Source organism: Perognathus longimembris, chromosome 3 (assembly GCF_023159225.1).
Source record: "Perognathus longimembris pacificus isolate PPM17 chromosome 3, ASM2315922v1, whole genome shotgun sequence".
NCBI lineage: Eukaryota > Metazoa > Chordata > Mammalia > Rodentia > Heteromyidae > Perognathus > Perognathus longimembris.
This window is the reverse complement of record NC_063163.1, coordinates 22,613,274-22,632,064: the sequence shown is the minus strand read 5'-3', so window position 1 is coordinate 22,632,064 and position 18,791 is coordinate 22,613,274. Positions and strand designations below refer to the sequence as shown.

At 37.9% G+C, this 18,791-nt stretch overlaps 1 protein-coding gene across 3 annotated transcripts in view; it reads right to left on the bottom strand.

The window, feature by feature from the left end:
* Positions 1-18,791, bottom strand: part of Tbc1d4 (TBC1 domain family member 4) — a 154,752-nt gene that overhangs the window by 64,901 nt on the left and 71,060 nt on the right. Inside the window, exon 1 of one of the 3 annotated variants that reach the window (XM_048341241.1) lies at positions 575-696. The exons of the other annotated variants lie outside the window; for them this stretch is intronic. The gene's annotated coding sequence lies outside the window, so the exon portion shown is untranslated. Of the gene's footprint in view, positions 1-574; positions 697-18,791 lie in introns of those variants that run through there. 3 annotated transcript variants of the gene reach the window in all.

The window sequence follows — 18,791 nt, the reverse complement described above, 5'->3', positions numbered from 1 at the left end:
AAACAGGCAGATGGTCAAAACCATCTCATTTAAATCCGACGTCGGTGACTTTCCTTTTGGATCAATGTCAATACAGGAGCAAGATAATGCTCTTACACATTCAAGGCTTAAGAAAATCATCGTTCTTATTAAACCAGAAGTGACATTAGCCACTGGACTTGTTCATTTTCATTCACTCACAGCAAATCAATTTAACAAACAATAAAATAGTTTTTCACACGCTTCAGACATTAAGAAAAGACAGAGTGCCAGCTTTAACTAGTACTTTGCTGCTATACCCTCAGTAAGTTCAATTTAAAAAAAAAAAAACTTAGATTCAAGCCCCAAAACTTAGATATTAAAGCATTTCCTCATTCCAGACCAAAATATTGCTGCTAAGTTCCTTGACAGTATGTGGTTGTCTTTTCCTCTATTAGGTATTTCTCATAGGTTTCCAATAAACCCACTAGTATTTTAAAAACTATATTTTACCCCACTTCAAAACAAAACTACCAGGTACTGATGCTTGAAGGCTGATGCAAAAACAGACATAGGAGAGAAAACTGAGATGGCAAAAATCACTTAGGAAAGATACCTTTGAGGAGGCAGCCTGTTGAACATTGGTCTCTTTCGCGAAGAGGATTGGATATCTCCAGCTGAAATCATCGGCAGCATTACCCCTTCACTGCATGTAAAAAGTCTTCTTTCTTTCTTTCTAAATAAGCCAGCAGTGGCTGACTGCATTCATGAAAGCCTGCATTATCACTACCCAACTAATGGAAAGACTTTCCTGGAGTGACCGTTATTGCTTCAAAAGTTAAGTATTTCCTGAGCCTGCAATCAGGAAATACACTGATTGTCCAGAACTAAAAAGAAAAGCTTTAACAGTCCTCAAAAAGGAACCCTTTATCTTTCATGACTCGTGCTTTTTTTATGCTGTTAAAATAATCACAAGTGTCCAATATCTACCAGTCATGAAAATATGAGATTAATCTATATAGTTCGATTGGCAGTTGGGGGGGGGGGGTTCCTCACAGAGTTCTGAATATGAAAACAAGATTCCTAAAGTACTTTCTAATTATAATTGGGTCAATCTTTTCCAATTCACATGAGTTTAACTGCTTGCTGCATTAGTAATCTTTTTTACAATGATGTGGTGGGCACAGCAAAATTTAAGTAAACATAAAAATTTTAAAGTTGAGTTAAAAACATTCTGAACCATTTCAAGGACACTAAAAGAATTGCCTAATAGGTTTCATACTCATAGAGAGCATGAAAAAGAGATACACTTGTTTTAGAAGTAGTATGTGCCTTTAAGGGAAGGGCATGTCTCCTTCATAGCTCTGCTTTGCTTAAGAAGCAAGATTATAGACTGTCCAAGCAAAATAGAAAGATACTGAATGGATAGTTCACAAAGAAAAATTCAGTGTTTTAAAAAATTTTTAAATTTTGTTATTTAAAGTTAGCATTTCTAATGCACTGCTTAAAAATCTTACCTTCAAATACCGGAAAACAGGAGAGACATATACACCATGAAACAGCTGGGTGCTGGTGGCTCACACCTGTAATCCTAGCTATTCAGAAGGTTGAATATGAGGATCACAATTTGAAGATTGTCTGGACAGAAAAGTCAATGAGGCTCTTATCTCCAATTGCCCACTGTAGGGAACTCTGAAGCTGGGCTGTAAGACCTGGAAAGGGCTAAGAGGTGGGAAAGCCACCTTGTCAGTCCCAGGAAGGCTGAGAACGGGACCCTGATTGGAACAGCCTCTGTAGCGGGTTACGAGGCTGGAATGCCGCCTCTTAGTGCTAGAAGGCCTGAGAGCAGGACCTTGAAAGACAGATTGCAGAGAGCAACCTGGAAAGGAACATCTGGATAGGATATTTTGGAAATGGGAGAGGAACCACTGTAACTGTAGAGCAAGGACTCTGAATTAAATGATGTCCTAGGAAAGTCAGCAAGGAGATAAGCAGTGTACATACCTGGAGAGGAATATCTCAAGCAGAGTCCAAAGGCCCTGGAACACAGCCTTCCCTTGTGTGCAGAAACCTGAAGGGACTTCAGCTTCCACTCTTAGGGAGAAAGACATACAGTGGACAAAGGTAGTGTACAGTGGAGAAATGACATGATTTACATGATGTTTTTAGAGGATTTCAGAGGCTTTCTGTGTGGAAAATGGATGACAATTACACTGATCCTAGATGATCCTGGAGCATTGCTGACTCACACAAGAAGTCTCCACATTGGAAACGGCAAGTAGCAACCAGCTTCTGGATCTCATTTTAAACATAATTTGTGGACGATCTGAAGTATAGGAAAAGAAGAGGCCTGGATGACTTCATGGTTTGAGGGCAGAGGAATTAAGAAAATGAAATTAAGTGAAATTGTTTAATTAAACAATTAGAAGTTCAGCTAGAGATAATCGTTTTGAGAAGCTTATAAACATCCAAAGAAAGTTGGCAGCAGGCTGGAACTCGGGAGAGAGATCAGGCAGAGACAAAAGAAAACACAGAAGTTTTTAACTTATAGATAGCATTTTAAAGCCCTGAGATTGAGAGGACTTCATCAAAACAGTAAGTAGAGGTGACAGAGAGCAAGGAGCAGAGATTAAGAAATGGAGAACTAAGGTAACAGAGAAAAGTATCTTCCTAAGACCCAACCCTGAGGCTCATAACTTTTACAGTTTTGAAGATGAAGAGACATGAACAAGGCTAGTCAGGTAGTACACACCTGTGGCCCAGCTCCTTGACAGGCAGAGGTAGGAGGATCCCCTGGACCAAGTCACATAAAAATCTTATCTGCAAACAAACTAAAGAACAAAGGGGTGGGGTGTGGCTAAAGTAGCCCTGTGAGGCCCTGAGTTGAATTCCCAGCACCAAAAGAGGAAGAAAGAGAAGGAGAAGGAAAGGAAAACAATGTAAACTGCTTTCTCTGGCTTGGAATGAAACTGGAAGCTTTCTTATATAAGTTATTTTTACATGAAGAATAAATTTTGGAGGATGGAGGCACAGCTCATGTGCTAGGTCACTTGCCTGGCAAGTGTGACACTTTGAAGTCAAACCTCATTACAACCAAGAGTTTGCATGACTTAAAGGGAAAAAAAAAACCACTATGTTAAAATAAGAAAACATTGTTTAACTACAAAATATTCATACCACTTATGACTAATAATTCAGTAATTATTTTCTTCTATTTTTGGGTTAAGAAATTTTATGTGTATGTAATATTTAAAAATCAAAATAAGAAACAAAAAGTCATAAAATAAAGTATAACTTCTCTTAAATATGTCATCAAAGGACATAATTTTCCATTTCTGATTGTAATAACAGATGAGATGCCTAAGAAAGATCCCTGAAATGTTAGTATTTACTTATGCTGGCACTATGAGATCCATGGTTTTGAATTCAGTATATTCCTATACCCAATCATAAAACACTTAGTGTTAGCTAAGCCTACTACCTAATCACTCAATAGGATGCATTCTATTTGTCACATCAGTCCTACTGGGTACTTAAGGCTCACCAAGGATAGCTTATTACTTGTATTTATTACAACAAACACTAGAGGGGGTATTTTCACATGGACTAGTTTTTTTGTGTTTTTTTTTTAAACTTCAAAAAGTATAATACTAAAAAATGCTACTATTTACAAAATATTATTACCACTACTTTCCTTGCATCAAAGTAACTACTGACAAATAATAAATAAATTGACAAATTCAATTGATCAAGCAAGACTGGCAGTAAAATTAATAAGTTAATAAAGAAACTTTTTATGGCAAAATCAGTACTTGATGACATTCTGTTAAGACTTTTTCAAACAACATCATCAGTATAATAAAAACAATATACTATGTTCCTGTATCAGGTTATTTGAAAGTAGAAAGTCAATTACATGAACTATTAACACTGGATAGTTAGTATGTAGTTGGAACTCATGAGGAGAGAACTTCTGAGCAAGGCTTAGTTGTGCAATGACTTGGGCTTTAGGAAAGGGGCAAGGGCCAGAGGTCCCAGGGGGGTGTGAACACCACAGCTCTCCTTGAGATCACAAGATAAAGCTGTAATATTATCAGGAAACACAAATGCCACACATTTCTCAGAAACCTATTTTTATCCTGGCCTTCCCTATGACTTCAGATATTTATACCACCACAACAGACTTTTGATGTTGCAAATGATATTAATATGATATTCTCAAATGCTCATTCAGAGACTACAGTTGCTTGTTAATATGATTAATCCCTAAAGTTGTATATGCCTCCTGTCTTCAAAGGAAAAATTCTTTGTGCACTCCACCCATGGATTTTAAACACGACACAACACACACACACACACACACACACACACACACACACACACACACGCTTCTCTCCAAAAATAGGCTGGAAGAAGGGCCATCACAAGCAACCAGATGCCTGATGTCTCACCTAGAATGGCATATTTCAAAGGTAATGCCAATATGCTGGTTTCTCCCCAGGAAGTATTAATGCTGGAGCTCTGTATGGCAAAATCTCCAACCCTCACAGTAGAAAAACTCCTGGAAACAACAGGAGTCATAATGAAATGTGCCTGGTACACCTGATCGCAGGCAGTAAAAAATTAATGCTATATCTTGCAGTATTCCATCTTCCTGTTTGAGACTATAGAGAATACATTTTAGGAAAGACTGAACAGAAAAGTCATTCTTGGAGCTGGTATTAACTGTTCAAAGGCATTCTTCATTGTTCCATAATTCTCAATACTCCCTTCCCAGCTCTTTTTCTTGGGTGATCTGGTAGAATGACACCAAGGGAACATCACCAGTTTAGGTGAATCAACAAAGAACAGGATGTTCCTGTCACTTCTGACTGCAGAGAAACAAATGATAGGCTTGAGACGACGGGGAGGGTCTTAGAAAAGAACATACTTCTATGCGATTTACAGATATCTGACTTGAGACCAGAGTAATAAATGCAGAACGTGCTGCCACAAGCACTAGAGCTCTACCTTTGAGGCCTCTGAAATACCACTGCATTGCTTAGGAACCATCTGAAAGAATGTACTGTCAGTATGAGCCTTTGCCCAGTTCATGCAGAGCTCTTCCCACCCCTTCAAATGTACCTTGTGTGGCTACACAGCCTCCCCTCTGCAAAAGAACTCAATCCAGCACTGGATTCCAGTTCATTGCTAACTTCCAATTTGTTGCTCTTTTTTGTTTTCATGACTTGTGAAGAGTTTAAGTAAACTCTGGTCACTTAGCATACCAAAGCTACTCTCACAACATATTTTTTGCTCATCAATTTTATGTATCACATAAGCTGTCAAATTTTAATCCTCTAAAGCAGCTCTCTTCGGAATGTGAAGTTGAAGGCGTGACACAAAAATATGTTTTTCACGATGTAATAGCCTTAATTATCTAACATCCAAAATAACTTCTTAAAATGATTTGTGATTATGGCTACGCTTCAGTGTTAGCATTTATACTCAACATGACTGATGATTAAAGTCATTAGGTTAAGGAAAAAAATGTTTTCAGTGGTAATACTGTAAATGATGGATAAAGTGGCCTACATTCATTTCCATCAATGTTTTCAAACAAAGGATCCATGTAAACTGAGGCTTTGCCAAATTTTATAACTTCAAACCATTTTAAAAACTACAGCCGATGCAAACTAGAAGCCCTGATTTTTATATAAGAACAACTTTCAAGGGAACATAGAACAATACTAATTACAAATCAGCTAGGAATGACTTAGCTGTAGTAGACCGTGCATTGTCTACACGGTCTATCCTGTCATTGAGATCCGGTGGTTTCAGTGGACTCTACCCTCCCCTTGACCCAATCTCTCCATCCCTCACAGAATAGCTTTAATAAAGGCATGGAACCCTGAGCTTCTCCACTGAGTGAACAAGAGACACAAGCCAGGTCAAGCTGAGTTTCTGCCTACAGAAGATGGGATGTAGCTGTTTTGCACATGAAGTTTATGGCTGCTAAGGAAGTTAGCTGGGTGCCACAGGAAATGGCCAGTCTACAGAAATGCAAAATGAAACAAGAGGAAAAAAGACCAGCACACAGACTGACAGCACCTGGAATGGTGGAGTTCTGGTTGGGTTGGGCCACTGGATGTAGAATGCAGACATTCTGGGAGGGATGGCTGATGTCAATTGGTCCCCTAAAATTCTAGAGCCACTCCAGTACTTTCTCATATGGGTGGTGGATTCACCCTTGCAGCTAAGGATCCTAGGTAGGATACAAGTTTATAAGAACATGTTGATACACCATTAAGGAATTAACATTACGTATGATCTGACTGGGTTCATCAACTATGACTAAAACCCTGAGACAATGATAGAGCAATCAAACAGAAGTTCACTTTCCTCTCATATGAAAGTACAGTTGGGATATGGGGCTATTTTGCTACTCATCATCCTATGTATCGAAGACACAGGCTCCTTCTACGTTGTTCCTGTATCATGGGGTCCTTGACCTAGAGGAATTTACAGCATATTCCTGACTCTCAACCTAGTGTCTAGTTTAAAATGCCACTTTTAAAGAAGGAAGAACAATTTGTATTCTTGTTATAGTTATCAATGACACATTAGAGATAAGGCATGAGTCAAACCTCTTCAACAAAGAAAAGCTAGGGGTGACTGTAATGCAAAGCATTTAAGTCATATAATGGTTTTAAAAAGATAGCAGCCAAACCAGCACTGCAGAAATACATACTTAATAAAGATAAGTGGGACTGGATGCTTTTAAGACTTTCCCCAATTGAAGAAATGAACATTCTGCCCATCCCTAGAAGACAGTCTGAAAACTGTTTCTATTTTGTTGTCTTGCCAAAAGGACAATGAAACACTTCTGATGGTAATAATGATCAGCTCCATTTGCCATCAGCACTGAAACTTGTAACTATGCTTTCAGGATCCCACAGGTTAGTCTGGTAAACGTTCCCATTTCTACAAAGATAGCAACAGAGCCATAACCCACAAATAACCACCAAAAAATGTATTTCTTTAGTCTTGCAGTAGGTTTCTGCATATATTATGCAGGTATAATCACTGAGTAATGTCCTTACTAAATAGAATGAAATTAAGCTTCTTAATAACACCCGACTTCACAAATATAAGTGGAATTCTATCCTAAAGGACAGACACACGGTAACATTATCATGCTCTTATCCAGTTAAAAGACTCATCGGCTGGTGACTATACTGTTTCATTTTTAGCAACTGAGTTATGTGCTGTGCGCATCTGTCTTCAACAGCAGTATACAGGCTGTGTAAATGAATTGTTCTGCCTTGCTTCATAGTGCTAACATCGTGTCTTCAGTGTAAAACAGTAGGCTTCCAGCTCTGTGATAGCTAATGAATAAATCTCAAAACCTGCTTATGCAGTGAAGAACCTGAAACTTCAAGGAGTGAGGCTGAAGAATGTTAAATGGCCTTGTAGTGTCTCCAAAACACACACTTGTCACGAGAGCTTGAATCCTTCCAGAGAAACAGCTATGGACATCTGCTTATATAGAAAATAACTACTTTTGTAGAGTTGGTTCTCCAAAACTACAGAAGGAGAAGTCCAAATATACAAATTATTTCCTTATTCTTGACTAACTTCATGTTTGTCTCTTGAAGAAAATATATGAGTAATCGCTTTCATAAAGATTTCATGCTGACCCTGAAATCACAATACAAAGGGCCAGTTGTAGCAATCATGTGACTCAAATGACACTATATTATCCCATGTGGGCATTAAAGCAATATCCTCATGTGCTTTCTCTACTATTTAAATGTGATTTCACTGATAAATCAAGATCAGTCAAGACCTGCAAGAATTTGAATGATAAAACATATTAATGGTATTTTGCTGATATATGCTATACCTATAGCATATATGTATAGCATATATAGCACATGTATATGCTGTATATATGCATGCATTTATATTGTATTTATGTATGTTATATGTATGTATGTGTGTATATATGTGTATGTTAGATGTATATTTCAGCACCCAATAAATATTTGGCAATTGAATTGAATGCTTTAGAGATTCAACAATCTCTTAAATAATATGAATCTCGTGGGCCAAAATGTTTATTCTACATATTAAGAACATAGAACCCACCAACCTTCTGAGCAAAGAAAGAATACTACCCGTGATATCTGTTAGTGAACTGATAGAAAATTCACTCAGAAAATGATTCAGTACTTTTCTTCTCAGGGGCCAGGCAACACTTCTACTTTCGGTTAATCCAATCAACTAAAGAATACCATTATTGTTGTTGATCAAATCATTTATACAAATGAAAGTTAATGTTTATCAATTTGTTCATGTGGCTTTTAGTAAAAGGCAGACACATTTGAATATGAGATGCCTATAAAATTATAATGAGGTAAAAGATTAATTTTTTAAGACATTAACACTATAAACAATCAACTCACCATTCCCTTTGCCCCCATAGCTTTATGCATTTATATACTCTAGTTCTATCTATTTCATATGAAGAAGGAAAAGAGCAAATAAGCTCACACCTTCTTACTCAATATCTGTTTCCATAAGATCACGTCCTAAGGGAGTCCTGACACAGTAAGCCTAAGAAATTCTCCAAGTTTGCAGAGGTTACACCACTGGGAGAGTTTCCATCTTCCAAACAAATGGAAGGTTTCTGTTCTAAAAAGAAGTCCTTACCTCTTTAACTCCAAAATGCCCTCTTGTAATATCTACTCTGACAAGTTATGATGAGCCACAGACAGACTAAATGGTATTGCAGACCTGGGTCCCATCCCTTGCCGACTAGCTATGTGATTTCAGGCACACTTTTTAACCTAATTTAGCTTTGGCCTCATTATCTATAATACATGAGTGGTATTACTAGGGTTAGATCATTTGTTTCCTCACTTCCTCTGTCTCTCCTCCCCTAGCTTCTCAGTTTCACACTAAACAATACAATCAGATCAATCAGCCTAAAGCAAAATTTGTAGCTTCCCATTTTACTCAATTTCTTAGTAAGTTTATAAAGTGATTACAATGTCTACTAAATTAAGTTCTAATTTGGAGATTTACTCTGCTCTGCTTACAGCTTCCTGTACATAGTTTGCATTGTATACATTGTATTTGGAGGCTCTTCACATACAAAAGCTTTCTCTTCAATCTCTTTAAGTCTATGCTATAAAAAATGGTTGCTTCTAGCTAGTGGTGAAATTGGGCCCCAAATGACATCCTGGAAAAACATTTTGAAGTTTTTACTAATTTCAACTAATTTACACTTAAAATTTAAAACAGTTGTCTTTATTTGGTTACTAGGAACAAACTGTATGTAAAACTTTTTTTTATAAACCCTACATGTATATCAAGTATTTTTAATAAAATTTAGCTTCTGAGCTGAGCTGTGCTGAATGGATAAATGCATAGCAAGTTTTGAGAAGTTTGCAAAAAAATACAGAATATACAATATCTCAGCATTGTTTAGCTGTTAGTGAAATTATAATGCTTTCTATGTGATGGGTTAAAATGCTATCAAAATGAATTGTACCTGTTTTTCTTTTAATACATGTTCAATAAAGTTTTTAAGCTCTACAAATTTGAAATACCTCACATTGCATTTCAGCTGAATAGCACTGAATTTGAATTCCATTTCTATACACCATCCAAAGTCAAGTTAGATGTTATGAGCTCTATTAATTGTCTATTCTGAGTAACTACAAGTAATACCACCTTTACTACTCCATCCACAACATACAGTAGGCATACAATATCTACTTAATGAATATGTCAACTGCTAAGGTATTTTGCTTTTATTCTCATGGTACTTCATAAATATACTTGGACTTCTGTATAATTTGTCTCCTGGCCTTGTATTTTCCTAAAGATTCTAGACTCTTTTCTCACCTTATGATCTCATTTATCAGAAATGCCTGGCATCAGAGGTGTTTTGAGCAGTGTGATAGTAACTATTGCAGATCCTCTAAACGTCTACTTCAATTTGGGAATAGGACAAAATGAAGGAAAAAAAATAGGTGTGTTTTTTAAAAAGGATGCTACTACAAAGAAAAAATAGGAATAAGAGCACAAATACTTGAAAATTCCATTTCAATAAGACTCATTGTGACAAGTACAAGTTTTGCTTTTGGTATGAGTAGTCCATAAGTTTATGAGCTGATTTAATCAGAAAATAATTTTGGAAACATTATTCCTTTGGCTTTTTTAAAGTAAACAAATAAAATTCATCCTTACATTTCAAAGGTTCCAACTATAATTAGAAGAACCCAAGAAACATTTCCAGGAACTTCTTTTCCATTACTATTTGTTGCCAAAACTCTTCAATGGACTATAAACATTGGATAAGCACATATGCTCTCTTTGAGCCTACTAAATAGAATGTGAAGCATATGTACTTTTAACAAATCAGTACCTGTCAGGCATTCAGCACCTAAGAAGTTCTCAGAGAATAGGGCAATTGAGACCAAAGTCTATGAGAAAGAACAAAGCCTGCTCATCATCCAGAAGGGACCCTTCAATTCACATTACCCTCAGGGAAACTTCACTCTAAGATTCTTTCCAATGGGTGCCCAATTCCATGGCCCCATCCCAGTTACTCGTTCCACCAAATTCCCACCTAGGGCTACCTCCTCAGAGCACGCATGCATTATATTTAGTCACCCAGTAGTCATTTTCTCCCACAGATCTCACAGGTATGTCTCATGCCTCTTTATCCACATAGTATGGCTTGTGTTCAATAAATGTTTCAAAACATTTGATCATGAATAATCAAACAAAGAATCAAAGAGATTCTCTGACTCCCGGAGTTTACAATACTAATCAGGTTCTTGCTTGAACCCAGTGTTTTCAAATGGCAAAATAGTAATCATCAAATTCTAAAAAATGAAGGAGGGCATCTAGCCTCTGGATGACCACTGCTAATGGACTTGCATGAGTACTGCACAGTGAATACCTTGGGAAATTAGTCACTGTGCAGAATATGTGCTATGGACTTAGTGCTGCATGGTCTTTCTAGACAACAGCTCTCATTCATCAAGTACTTGTTGCATGCTAAATGCTTGAAATGTTTTATGATCTTTAATCCACACATCCTGTAGAGGAATACTGAAAGTACCTTCATTTTACTGATGAGGAACTGTCCTACATTTTGCAGTTTTACTTAACTTATTCCCCAAATCACATTTTCTGGATCCTGAAGAAAATATATTTTCCAGTCTAGAAAGAAAGATGAGATCAAAGACCTTGTAAATACAAACCTAAACTAAACATCAAACGTTGGGTTTCTGTAACAACATGAGCTTATAATTAACTGTATATACTTCAAACATCTTGCTATGATCTTTAATCATTCATGGGATTTTAATAAATACCCTTACTTTAATCCAACCTTACAAGGCTTGCACGTAACTACTAAACAGAAAACAAAAGGAATAGTTAGTAAAGCTATTATCAATGTACTGCTAACATGATGAAGTATCTATATTAATGTCTATAGGATCAACATATTATCTTAAACACATCAATTCAAACTATTCATATTTAAGTGATAGGCAGTAAATTTGGACCAAAAATCACAACTACTACTTAGCATCTCTAGGAAATAATATACTATTAGAATAGATTTGTGAGCACTTTTTAATATGGCTGTTTTTTTTAATGACAAATATTATAAAGTAGTAAGGTGTGATTTTTTAAAATATAGCTTTAAGCATATATGTTCATTTAAAACCAATAAAACAAAACATGCCTGGTGCTGGTGGCTCAAACCTATAACCTTAGCTACTTTGGGGGCTGCAGACTAAGGTTCAAAGCAGACTAAAAAGCCAAAAGACTCTCACCTCCAGTTAACCAGAAAAAAACTGGAGGTGGAGGTATAGCTCAAATGATAGACCACCAATCTTGAGTGGAAAAGTCAAGTGAGGCCCTGAGTTCATGTTTCATTATTGGTACAAAAAAAAATCGACATCTCAGAAAATCTTAGTGATGAGTCCTCTACGGTCATCAACAGTAAAGCAGTTCATGTAAGCATAAATTTTTGATTAAAGAACATCATTCTATACATAAAGTTGTATGACCTATGTTGTGATTAATAACATTAGCTTATATGTTTTTCCATGTCAATAATTTAGGTCTTCACCATAATCTTGGAAGATGGTGTTTTGTTTTGTTTGTCAATTGTCGGGTTTGAACTCAAGGCATGCATGGTCTCTGAGCCTCTTTGGGCTCAAGGCTAGTTCTCTACCAATTGAGCCACAGCTCTACTTCTGGTGTTTGAGTGGTAATTGGAGATAAAAGTTTCATGAGGCTTCCTTGCCCTGGCTGACTTTGAATCCTGATCCTCAGATCTCAGCTTCCTGAGTAGCTAGGATTACAGGCTCAAGCCACCAGTGCCTGTCTTAGATGATGCTTCTTCCAAACAATTCCTACTCTTCAGTCTTGTTCGGGAAACACTTAGGCCTTTGTGTTCCCAGCCATATCTATTGATATTTCCCATTTTAGAAAGCCAAATCACAAAACATCTAAACATTAAAATAATAATGGATTACACCTTAACCTAAAAGATACATTTTGTGAAAATAGCTTTGTTTTTCAAATCAAAAATAAAATACTAAATACGCTGTCATTGTTTCACATTTTTGAAAATCTTTTTAAGTTCTAGGCTAATAGACGGCAGCTAGACTTTCTTATCTGGTCTGCACTCAGCCAGTCATGACACAAAGGAAATCTAGCTTCATACAAATGTGTGTGTGTGTGTGTGTGTGTGTGTGTGTGGGAACTGCTTTTTAAGCTTTTAGAAGCCTTTGTAGACAATGGTGAATATTCCCTTTGAGACTATCCTCAAACTATACTAAGGGTAGTTTCTTAAAAGATCTGTAGCAATGTGAAATCAAAAACAGTATTAGCAATCTTTCTATCCTCTATTCCATTAAAGTCCATTTCTTGGCTTTGCTCTTTAAATAGATATTCTAATAAACTCATGACTTTGCAATTTAGGAACTGTTACATGGGAAGTGCTGGCTCACTGGAAAAATGTTGATGGATTTTACAAAACATCAGAATATCAACCTTGTTAATATCACCACCAATTGTAAAATCTTTATCATTGGCAAAGGCAATTTAATAGTGACAAATGCATAGGTTTTTCTAAATTCTAAATGCTGCCAGTCATTTTCCTTGAAGTGGCTAGATCACTCTGTTCAAGAAAATCACTGCCAAAGTCTGACTAACCCTATTTTGTCATGAGTCATTCTTTCAAATATAAAAAGGTTGCATGAGACAGAGGCTAGTCCAGTGGCTCACTTGTAGTAGTTTTCAGTGATGGAGCTAAGAATAAAATGGCACAAATTTCACTTACTACCTGACAATACTATATGTAGGTCAGAGTCCAAGATAAGTCTTACCAGACCAAAGCTATGGTGCTGGAGGCTGCAATCCTTACCTAAATCTCTAGGTGATTTCCTGCTGCTTGTAGGACTGAGGCCTCCCCCCCTCCCCTCCACACAGACTGCTTTTCTTGTTATCATCTAAAGGCTATTCCCAGTTCCAAATGGCCTCTACAGTCCCTGGCTCCTGGTCTTTTGATAGGCTTTCAAAGAAGCAATGGTGGACAGAGCCCTTCTTCTCATAGTGTGTCTCTCTCACTCCCTCTCTGCCCTCGGCCAGGACTCAAGTGACAAAGTAGGACTCAGTAGGACAGCCCAGAATCACCTTCCCATCTCAAAGTCCTGTACTCTAAACATTTCAGCAATGTTACTTTTGACCTATGAAACCATATATACACAAGCGCCTAGAATCAGGGAATGAGTGTATTTCTGGAGCCATGACTCGGGCCAACCACCCAACCCATACACCAGCACAGGTACCTTTCCTCTAACCACTGTTCGGGGGTACACAGTTCCCATTTTATTCTAGAGTATATTAAAAAAAAAAGGTGTGTTCTCATGCACATCTGAGGGAAGCTGGAAGAAGAGCACAGAATGAATGGGAAACACGTAAAAATAGAGAGAGAGAGAGAGAGTAGAGGGGGCCCAGCAGCTGCAATGGACACTGATGATAGCGAACTAAGCAACCCAAGGCCAGCAGGGAGGAGGGAAGAAATGAGAGAAAAAGAAGAAACAGATTACACTAGGCAAAAGGAAAGAAATGTACGTATCTCCAGACTTGGAAGGAATTGTTTTATTGTTAATAATCATAGAGTTTGTAAGCATTGTAGACTAGAATGAAGATGTCCATCATGGGATAGATTTTTAAAAATGATGGAAGCAAGGTGGGTGGGTTGGGGGAGGGAAAGCAGAAGAAAAACGAGGAAGGGGGTAACAAGTATGATAAGAAATGTATATGTACTCTCTACCTTAAGTATGTAACTATAACCCCTCTGTACATCATCTTGACAATAATAAAAATATATTTTTAAAAAGGTGTGTTCTCAGAGACAAATATAAATAAATTTTTCTCCTAATACATTAAAGACATTCTTAAGTGGATCTGGCTTCATTTCTTCTTCTTGGTGAATTCTTGATGGTAAAGAATACACTGACTTGCCAGGCACTGGTGGCTCACTCCTGTAATCCTAGCTACTCAGGAGGCTGAGATCTGAGAATCATGGTTCAAAGCCAGCTGGGCAGCAAAGGTCACGAGACTCTTATCTCCAACTATCCACCAGAAAACTGGAAGTTGCGCTGTGCCTCAAGTGATAGAGCACTAGCCTTGAGCTAAAGAGCTGAGGGACAGTGCCTAGGCCCAGAGTTCAAGCCCCACAACTGCAAAAAAAAAAAAAAAAAAAAATCAGTGACTTCTGGTAGACTTCCATGTTGTACTCCTCCACCTCATGGCAGTAAGATTTCCTGCCATTGGCTATTGCCAATACTGCCGTGTCAACATAGGAAGAAAAGATACACAACATCACAGTGTTATGGGGAAAGTAGTTTTCACTTGCTGACCACGTAAAAGTCCAGAGCTCTACAAAGCGCACTTGAGAATGAACTGTGGTCTCACATTGCACCCCTCAGGTTTCCTCCATTTTATTCAATTGCCTGTGAGAGTTACTGATGTATGGGTTTTAATTAGAGTGTAATACTCTCCAAAATTGTTCAAACTGAACAATGCTGGCTCTCCATTTTACTGACCACATGATGCTATACAAATTTATTACTGACCTCTCTGACTTTAGCTTTTTATGTTTAGGATTGCCTGATGCCTACTTCAGATGACTGTGATAGGAGTCATGAAATAAAGTAAAATGATATACATTTTTGGCACATAGTAAGTGTTCAATAACTGGTAGCAACTGTTACCATCTATTGTGAATCCAAATAGTTTTGAATGTATTTTGTAATTAATCATTGACTGCAATAGCCTAGATACTTCTTAATTTATCATATTTAAAACAAGACTCATATATCTTTGTAACAATTTTGTGACATGTTGCCAGGACTAGTCACTCTACAGCCTGAATTTGCATCTGTCAGTAAGCAATCAAGGATCCTAGAGGCAAAATTAGTTACAAATAACCATGAAAAGAGATCTGGCAAAAGAAAATGGTAAAACTATAAATCATGCTACTTACATTTCATATTAAAAGTCAGGCACATGTACATCCCCTTCCTACTATTTTATGCAATAACTATAAAACTACATAATGACTGCATACGTGTATAAAATAATTTTATAATTATAAAAGGAATACACAAGTAGCAGTAAACAAGTATTACTTACACTTACTTCAAAGGCTATTAGGTAATTTTATTTTCTTTTTTGTTTCTTCAGGAAATCATTTTGATAAGTTTAAGAACAACCATTGCTGCAGTCTAAAAGCCTAATAAAAACATCCCATCCATCTGGCTCTAGTAACTCCCTCTACACCCTAGTTCTAGATATCCAGACAACTCCATTCCTTTCATGGAGACTAAGTCCAACAAACAATATAGATAGCTCTAAATGGCTTCAAAATTAGTTACAAAACTGAAAATAATGGGAAATTATCAGAAAACCTGGCTCACAGAACTCACTGGAAAAATAAATCCCCAAGACAGATGACAGAGTTAAAAATCTTAAAATGCGGGCTGGGGATATAGCCTAGTGGCAAGAGTGCCTGCCTCGGATACACGAGGCCCTAGGTTCGATTCCCCAGCACCACATATACAGAAAACGGCCAGAAGCAGTGCGCTGTGGCTCAAGTGGCAGAGTGCTAGCCTTGAGCGGGAAGAAGCCAGGGACAGTGCTCAGGCCCTGAGTCCAAGGCCCAGGACTGGCCAAAAAAAAAAAAAAAAAAATCTTAAAATGCAAAAGGTCAACGCATATTAAACCAATTGTCAAGTCAAAATGGTTCAAAGGTCCAGTGTCCGGAGATGAGATACAAAATGATCCAGAGTGACAAAGATGCAAAATCTAATTAGACCAGATTTTTGCAACCATGGTTGATACTTAGGAGTATTGTTTTATCATTATTTGTTATTGGGGGATACTGCCTTGTTTTGTTTTGTTTGTACCAGAAATGGGGCTTGAACTCGGCCTCACACTCTCACTTGGCTTTTTCACTTAAGGCTGGAACTCTACCACTTGGAGCCACACCTCCACTTCCAAGAATCTGTTGATTGTTTGTTTTGTTTTGTTTTGTTCTGTTTTTGCCAGTCCTGGAGCTTGGACTCAGGGCTTGAGCACTATCCCTGGCTTCTTTTTGCTCAAGGCTAGCACTCTGCCACTTGAGCCACAGCGCCTCTTCTGGCCTTTTCTATATATGTGGTGCTGAGGAATTGAACCCAGGGCTTCATGTATAGGAGGCAAGCACTCTTGCCACTAGGCCATATTCCCAGCCTGTTGATTGTTATTTTGTGGCACTGGGAATCTTACTCTGTGCTTTACATGGGCTAGGTAAGCACTCTACCACTGAGCTATGCCCCTCCCTTCAAGCATATTTCTGAAGGCACTGCTAATTTCTGTCACCAGAAACTAGCTGCCACTACCAGCAAGCATCATTTACCTTTGAGATTCCCATTCTCATTTACTAATCACTAATGTACCACGGCTACTGCAGAATTAAAGCACAAAATCAATGAAAGTAATGGGAATCTAACATTCTGCCTCTCTTTCCTCCAGGCCTAGGCTGAAATATGCTGCATGTGAAGTTCAAAGAGATGCCAAAAATTATAGCACACTCAAGATATATGAATCAGCAGCAGTCAAACTCTCTGCTTTCTCTACCATTTGCATTGGCAGAATCACCATGCTGCATAGCTTGTCTATGTGTATAAGTAAGAAGGTAAGCAAATAGACAGGGAGAGAGAGACACACACTCAGATAAAACATATAATCTGGGGCTATATAGCCAAAGAGAGCATCTATAAGTCCCTAACTGTACTTCTAATCATCCGCATGCACGTGTCCTTGTTCTCTGCCTTTTCTCAGGATACTACGAATGAATGGCCATGCTGTTAGCTAAGGCTCCCCTCTTCCTGCCCCGACCCCACATGAGCTTATATGTCAGATGACATGAAGGACATGAAGAACACCTCTCCTCCCTACCTTCTCTTCCCTATCACTTCAAAGGCAAACAAACTGGGTTGTGTTTGTTTGGGGGGTTTTCTTCTTCTCTCCTAAGGAAATCCTGTTGATCTCAATTCCTTCTGGAGCTCCCAAGCCAATTCTCTCCTCCTATTAGCAGAAAAACTTGGAAGATTTTTCTTTCCTTCTTGAACACACATCAATCAGGCAATTGCTCCATCACCTTGCAAAAGCAGCTGATAGGATGCTACGTGGCTAAATCCCATGGCTGACTCTCGGTGCCTATCTTACCAGACCCACAGGGAGCCTTTGACAGATAGGATCACTTCCATCCCTTTGAAATAGGAACTTTCCTAACATGACTTCCAAAACACATGATCATATTTATCTCCACTTCCCTGACTCTCCTTTCTCAATTTCCTCTGTTTATCTCTTTTCATCAATCATAACTCTAAACTTTCAGCTACCCAGGAATTAGTGATTAGTGCTCTTCTTTTCTCTGTTTATATCACTCTACTTACACATTTTAGCCAGTTCTGTGACTCACACAACATTGTCTTTTTCCCTACGTGGTGTCCCAGTCTGGCTCCCATGACTCTCTTGGCTCAGTGAGCAGAGACAAATGTTCCTCACACCAGATGTAGACTGGCCCCTCCTTCAACCCCCTTACATCATCATGCAACCACCTTTTCTCAGTGATAATTTTCTCAGTTACATTCTCAACGAGCTCCCTCATTCATTTTTCTTTCTTTAATTTTCTCTATCCTCCTCCTCTTTCCCTTTTCCACCTCTTCCTTGCAAAAGTTTGCAAATGCAGATTCTACAGTTTACTTCCTTATCTTTCCACATGTATATTCTCATAGGAAAATCTGTATCCTAAAAAGCCAAATGTGGTTAAGAAGTATTTGTTAAGGGACTGGGAATGTGCCTTAGTGGTAGAGTGCTTGCCTAGCAGGCATGAGACCCTGTGTTTGATTCCTTGGTACCACATTAACAAAAATAAATGAAATTAATAACATTAAAAGAAAAAAGACCCTCCAAGCCCAGTAAACCAATTATTAAATGGGAAAAGAAGCTAAAGAGAGACTTCATAGGAGAAGAGATAAAAATGACAAAGAAACATATGAGGAAATGTTCAACATCCCTGGCAGTAAAGGAAATGCAAATAAAAACAACCCTGAGATACCACCTCATGCCAGTTAGAATGGCAACAACAAATGCTGGAGGGGATGCAGGTAAAGAGGAACCCTTCTCCACTGTTGGTGGGAGTGCAAATTAGTACAACCACTTTGGAGAACAGTATGGGGGTTCCTCGAAAAGCTCACCAT